The sequence below is a fragment of the Pseudorca crassidens genome, chromosome 7 (genome assembly GCF_039906515.1).
Source record: "Pseudorca crassidens isolate mPseCra1 chromosome 7, mPseCra1.hap1, whole genome shotgun sequence".
Classification (NCBI taxonomy): domain Eukaryota; kingdom Metazoa; phylum Chordata; class Mammalia; order Artiodactyla; family Delphinidae; genus Pseudorca; species Pseudorca crassidens.
Genome location: NC_090302.1, coordinates 12,038,709 through 12,045,794, shown reverse-complemented (window position 1 = coordinate 12,045,794; position 7,086 = coordinate 12,038,709).

Below are 7,086 nucleotides of genomic sequence, written 5' to 3'. Positions count from 1 at the left end.
TATCAGTCAGGGCTGACCTAGAGCAACAATAATAATATATTCGTAGTAATAGTAATATCTAACTTGTATATTATTTTCCAAAGCACTTGCCCTGGGAGGTACAGGTCAGTCTGGTCTCCCTCTTCTTCATTTCCCCACCATAGACCAGTTCTATAGAAAGAAGCTGAAGACAGAAAGGTGGCTAGTCGTGCCCTAGGTCAGGGGGGTGGGACCTAGGGGATATGACATCCCTCAACTTTGTGCCATCGTGTTTCTAAATCTACATGTATCTCCAGCCATTCTCTCCTCCTTCCCTCCTTTTACAAAAACTGGCTCTTCTCAACCAAGGCCAGGTCCTTTGCCTGCATCTGGACGCCCTCCTTACCTACCCTCTAAGGAACTTCATGCCTTAATGTGCCCCTCTCTGCTGTGGTCAGCCTCTCCTGGATTCCTTCCATTATTATCCAAACAGTCTCTTCTCTTCTTAAAAAAAAGAAGAAGGAGAAAAGAAACTAGATCCCCAGGTGATCACATGCACCTTGTAGTTTGAGAACAACTGACCCAAAATCAACAGCTTCAGGTGTCAATTGGAGGAAACTCAACTATCACAGCAAAATTGCCATTGCTGACACGGTTTTCTGAAAAGGTGAATAACTCTTGGTAGAGTCTGAACACAACAAGGTGTAATCTTCATTCACTTTGCATAGTATTTGCCTCCCTGGAATATTAAAATCATGCTAGAATATACTCTGTTTGAAAATGGGAGTTAGTTGTTAGGCTCAGATAATTGTACACAGGACTTTCACCTATGTAAATGTCCAGTGTGACGTTCAAAAAATCATGATGGGGCTTCCCTGGTGGTGCAGTGGTTGGGAGTCCGCCTGCCGATGCAGGGGACATGGGTTTGTGCCCCAGTCTGGGAGGATCCCACATGCCGCGGAGCGGCTGGGCCCGTGAGCCATGGCCGCTGAGCCTGTGCGTCCGGAGCCTGTGCTCCGCGGCGGGAGGGGCCACAGCACTGAGAGGCCTGCGTACCGCAAAAAAAAAAAAAAAAAAATCATGATGCAGGGAATTCCCTGGCGGTCCAGTGGTTAGGACTCCGCGCATCCACTGCAGGGGGCACGGGTTCGATCCCTGGTCAGGGATCTAAGATCCCACATGCCGCAGTGCAGCCAAAAAAAAAAAATCAATACAAAAATTCATGATGTGTAATTGTCCATACGTTGCAGGGCATCTAGCATTTTGAGCTTCCTCCCAATAAATGCCATTATGCCTATCCAAACTCCACCATAAATGTCTAAAAGCTCCAAGTGAGAACTACGGCTCTAGACTCTCATTCAACAGCCTATTCAGGATCTCTATTTGGATGTCACACATGCTACTCAACTGTCCATAAATGATGGATCTTTCCCCTAAACCCCAAACTTATTGCCCCTACTGTTCCCCATTTCAGCTCTGTTGTTGAGGCTATGATAGCTATTGATATTGAATGACCAGTAGACTGAAGGTTTCACGGGGGCAGGATGTTTCTTTGCTTTGTTCTCTTTGTATGCCTTAGAATAGTGCCAGGCATAGGGTAGTCACTTAAATATTTACTGAATGTGTGCCCAGCAAATTTTCCCAGTCCCCTTCCTCAGGAAACAAACCTCAAAGAAGACATGAAGATACCGGGGATTCCTGGTCAGAGAGTCCCCACGTCTTACAGAATGTCTTCTAATATCCCTGATACTTGTATCAGTGAAAGAAGCAAAACAGCCCAGATCTACTGCTGAAACTTTCCCAGCAAAGGAGGGAAAGACAGCCTCCCTGGAGGTTTGAGGATGAAGCCCAAGTTCATCAGCCGCAAGCATAAAATTTCTTTGAAGTCTCACATTTTATCTTTTAAATTCATGCACATTTCACTTTTTATTCGCATGTTTGTTTTAACATGAAAATAACATTTTAAATTACTTCCCTTTAGGAGAAAAATTCAAAGCCCATTTTTCCAACACTTCAAAAAGAAATTCACACTCTAGGAAGATGTTCCTTATCTATCAGGTGGCTCTGAATATTCCCTGGCACATCACCATCTAGCCCTGACGGTAATTATACTAACAGCCAACATTTATTAAGCACTTATTATATGCCAGCCAGTACATTAAGCACTTAACATGCATTATGTCTTTAATCCTTGCAACTATCCTATAAAGTAGGCACAATTTTCATCTTAATTTAAGGCTCCCGGAAGGTAAGTAACCTGCACTATGTCACAGAGCTGATGAAGACCTGGGATTCAACTTGGTGTCCTCAATCACTGTGCTGTCCACCCCAGTTTGAAAAGCAAGTTTCTAGACTTTTAGAACAAGAATACTTTCAGACAGCAGGAAGGCCCTAAGAAATCACCCAACCCCTGTACTTTGCAAACCAGGGAAAGCACTGAGCTGTCTGGATCTCTGAATGGACACATTTTTAGGGTCCAATAGTTCTAACAGAAGTTTCTAAATGTGAGTCTTGGCTTCAAATATAATCTACAAATAATAATAATAAAAGCATATTCTGGATCACTGGGACAGCCATCCTGTAAATGATTCCTGACGCCCCAAATTTAGTGCTCATGTTGGTGCAAAGGTATTGCCTAAAATGATGTGTTTAACATTAAATGCAGATATCTTAGACTAGAGGTCAAATTTTCAAGCCAGCAAGAAATCGTTTCCCTTAAAACAGAGATTCTCAGCTATTTGTAATTCCCTCCCCATCCCCCCAACCCCTCCTTTAGGACATTTAGCAATGTCTGGAGACGTTTTTTTGGTTGTTATAACAACTGGCATCTAGTGGGTAGGATCCAAGAATGATGCTAAATATCCCACAATACACAGGATAGGCCCCGCCCCCCATAACAAAGGTTAATCCAGCCCAAAATGTCGTGGTGCCAAGGGTGAGAAACCAAGCTTTAAAAGGAGTTCTGGGACTTCCCTGGTGGCGCAGTGGTTAAGAATCCGCCTGCCAATTCAGGGGACACGGGTTCGAGACCTGATCCGGGAAGATTTCACATGCCGCGGAGCAACTAAGCCCGTGCGCCGCGACTACCGAGCCTGTGCTCTACAGCCCGCGAGCCACAACTACTGAAGCCCGCGCGCCTGGAGCCCATGCTCCGCAACAAGAGAAGCCACGACGATGAGAAGCCCGCGCACCACAACGAAGAGTAGCCTCCGGTCGCCACAATTAGAGAAAGCCCGGGTGCAGCAACGAAGATCCAACGCAGCCATAAATAAATAAATTTTAAAAAATAAAAAATAAATGGAGTTTCACAGGGGCAAAAGAGAACAGAGTAGAGGGGAAAGGATTGGAAGTGAGGCTTCTCTGAATGAGCCTTGTTAGATAGCTTTGACTTTGAAATCTCATAAATGATTCATGTAAATATTTAAATCATTAAGTGATATAAAATTTTAAATAATCCCTGAAATGAAAAACAAGCCAAACCACGAACATAACTTTATATGAGGTTGCTAACATGCCCAGATAACGAAAAGAATTACCCCAATTGACCTTGAAACAAAGTACTTTCAACCATACATCTTCAATGAGATATATTCTAAGGATAAAGGGAAAAAAACAATAACAAATCTTAAATTCCTCTCAATAATCTTATTGTTAGTAATGATATTAGTGTTGCTATTTTAAAATATGTCTATCATGGAATAAAACATATTGGTAATTATTATCTCTCATGGCCCTGTAGGTTGACTGGGCTTAACTGGGTGGTTCTCACTTGGGGTCTCTCATGCAGTTGCAGTCAGAGGTCAGCTGGGGCTGGATTCATCTGAAAGTTCAACGGGGCTCAAAGTCCAAGATGGTGCACTCATGCTGTTGGCTAGGAAGCTCAACTGCTACCTATATGTAGCCTCTTCATATGTCTTAAGCTTCTCACAGCAGTAGCTTTTAAAGCTAGTCCCAGGACTGGCCCAGCGTCGCTTTCCCTGTGTTCAATGGATCACAGTAGTCACAGGCCTGACCAGATTCAAGGGGGGGGGTGGAGGTATAGACTCCGTGGTGGGGGAGGGGTATATGCATGTTCAAAGAGGGAAGAAACTGACGACCATGACAGGCTACCAATACAGAGCTGAGTACAGTGACACTTCCAAAGCATGGGGAAATGGCCTTGCCCCTTGTTCCTGGCTCTATTTAAACTTCTCTCAAATCCACTCTCTTCTCTCCATCTCTCCCCACCACTACCTCTAAGAGGGTGGTGGTCTCATCTCCCCTCATTCTGTTATTCAATAATGGTTGCATACTCCCTGAGACTTTTCCAGAAGACCAGATAGCCAAGATAAAATGAGCACCTTAGTAAGGTGAAACTACTCACTGGCTCACTGAAACATTTAAAGGAAAGAATTGCCAGGAGGTCCTCTGATGCTGCCACCGCTGGCCACTATGTTCCTTTCCAAAGCTCACTTCTTAAAAACAGGTCACAGAAATCGTCCTTGCTGAGTCCCAGTGAGTTTGGATTTCTTTAAAAATAGCTTGTTCTTCAATGCAAAAAATAACATCTGAGACGTTTGTTTAAGTGTGAAACACACCTTTGTCATGACTCAGTACAGGCTGAACTGAAGTTTATTAAACTTTCCAAAAAGAAAAATTTCCTCTTGAACCGAGAAAGCCTGAGAGACAACAGCTTGGGAGTGGGGTGGGGGGAGAGGCAAGAAGAAAAGAGACAGACAGGTGGAGCAGGGAGAAAAGCAGTAAAAGGATCTTTCTCATCATGTGAAAGCGGCTTTCACGTGCAGTTCCTTCCACCTTGAACGACCTTCCTCCTCCAGCCGGCCGATAATATTCTCATCCTCCTTGAAGCCTCATTTAAATTTCACCTCTGTGAAGCCTTCTCTGACCCCTCCAGGCAGAGTTACTCCCTCCTTCTTTGTTCTCAAAACACTTTGAACGTGTCTTTATTATTAGCACATTGTATTGAAGTTGTCATTTTACAGGTCTGTCTCCCTTAGACTGTGATGTCTCATCGGCAGGGACACTGGGTGAGTCATCCATGACCCCCTCTGCCTGGCGCCAGGCCTGGCACGGACGGGGTGTTAGGAGAGGTTGTTGATAAGAGATGGTCTTGCTGGGAGCCGCCTTCAATCCTAAAGTCACTGCTTTCATTCCTCGTTCCACTTTCCAAATGCCTCCTGACTCTCCACACCCTCCTAATGCCAGATCTTTCAATCTACCTGCCTCTGAGCCCTTTCTGAGCTCTGCCCTCATTCTGGATACAAAGGAGCAACTGTCCTCGCTGCTACCTAAGGCCAGCTGCTGCCTGTGACCACTGGATCACGTGCCCTTTGTTTCTGCAATTGACCCCCTTTCTCCTGCATCATTGATAACTTTCCCTTTCTGGTAAATTATTCCACCAACACACAAATACTCCACTTTTTCTCAGCTAAACACACACACACACACACACACACACACACACACACACACAGACGCCTTTCTCTGCAATTATCCTATTCCCTCCTCATTCCACTGCATTCTGTTCCACTGAATCTTATCAAGGTCATCTGTGGCTTGGGACTTCCCTGGTGGTCCAGTGGTTAAGACCCCACGCTTCCCCTGCAGGGGACACAGGTTCCATCCCTGGTCAGGGAGCTAAGATCCCACATGCTGCGTGGTGCAGCCAAAAAAAAAAAAAAGTTAAAAAAAAAAGGTCATCTGTGGCTTCCATGTTGTCAAATCCCAATGGTCAGTTTTTTCTCTGCCTCAGTTTACCTCCTATCTAATGCACCCATCCTATCTTGGCCCTGTGACTCTGCCAGGCCTCAGCAGCATTCAACACCATTGTTCCTGCTCTTTTCTAGAAACATTTTCTTCCTGGGCTTCTAGGACTCCACATGCCTTCCTTATCTTCCCACCTCACTGGCCACTCTTTCGCAATCTCATTGGGCTGCATCCTTCCCCTCAACCCTACTTCTAAATGTTGGAGTGCCCTAGGGCTCAATCTTTAGATCTCCTCACTAGCAAACCTACTCTCTAAGTGATCCATCCAGTCTCAAGGTCTGACGTAGCCCTGGAGAACGCTCAGATTGCCATCTGCAGCCCCAATTTGGACTCCAGACTCGGGGGCTAACTGCCTACCCAGTAACTTCACTTGGACATCTAAAAGGCATCTCAAGCTTCAGACATCTAAAACCAAACTTGTGGGAATTCCCTGGCGGGCCAGTGGTTAGGATTCTGCCCTTGCACTGCAGGGGCCCCGGCTTCGATCCCTGGTCAGGGAACTAAGATCCCGCAAGCTGTGCGGTGCGGCCAAGCAACAACAACAAAAACAATAAAATAAAATAAAGAAATGTTTAAAAAATTAAAATTAAAAAAATAAAGCCAAACTTGTGATTACCCTCAACTCATCTATTCTCTCCCCAGGGATCCTCACATCACAGTAAAGTAAATAGCACCACAATTCACCCAGCTGCTCAAGCCAAAATCTTTGGACTGCTCTTTAATTTCTCCTTCTCCCACACCCCATGTCCAATAGTTCAGAAAATTCTGTTGGCTCCGTCTTCAGAATATACCTGGAAACTGATGTTTATTCACCACTTTCTCCACTACAACTGTTGTCCAAGCAATAACACCTTAATTGGTCACCCTGATTTCAATCTTTTCAACCCAGTAGCGAGAATCAGCCTCTGGGAACAAAGGATTATGCTCAGTCTTACATACAATTCCAATGGCTTCTCCCTTTACCAAAAGTCTTTATCATGTCCTACAGAGTCCCACACCCTCTGACCCCTACCTGCCTCTCCCACCTCAGTCTTTCAATCCCTCCCTCACTCACTGTGTCCCAGCCACATGGGACTCCTTGCCATTTCTCAAACAGATGAAGCATGCTCCTGCCTCAGGGTCTTTGCACTTGCTGGTCTCCTCCCAACCTGTAAACATCTGCGTGGTTCTCTCCCTCACTTTATTCAGGCTTCTGTTCAGATTCTACTTACTTAACGAGGCTTTCCTGGACTACCCCATCTAAAATAGTTCTCTCTCATCCTTTATCCCACTTTATATTTCTTCACAGCACTTTTCAGTTTCACATTGTACCATAGTATTATTGTATGTCTCCCCTATCCCTAGATTGTAAGCTCCATAAGA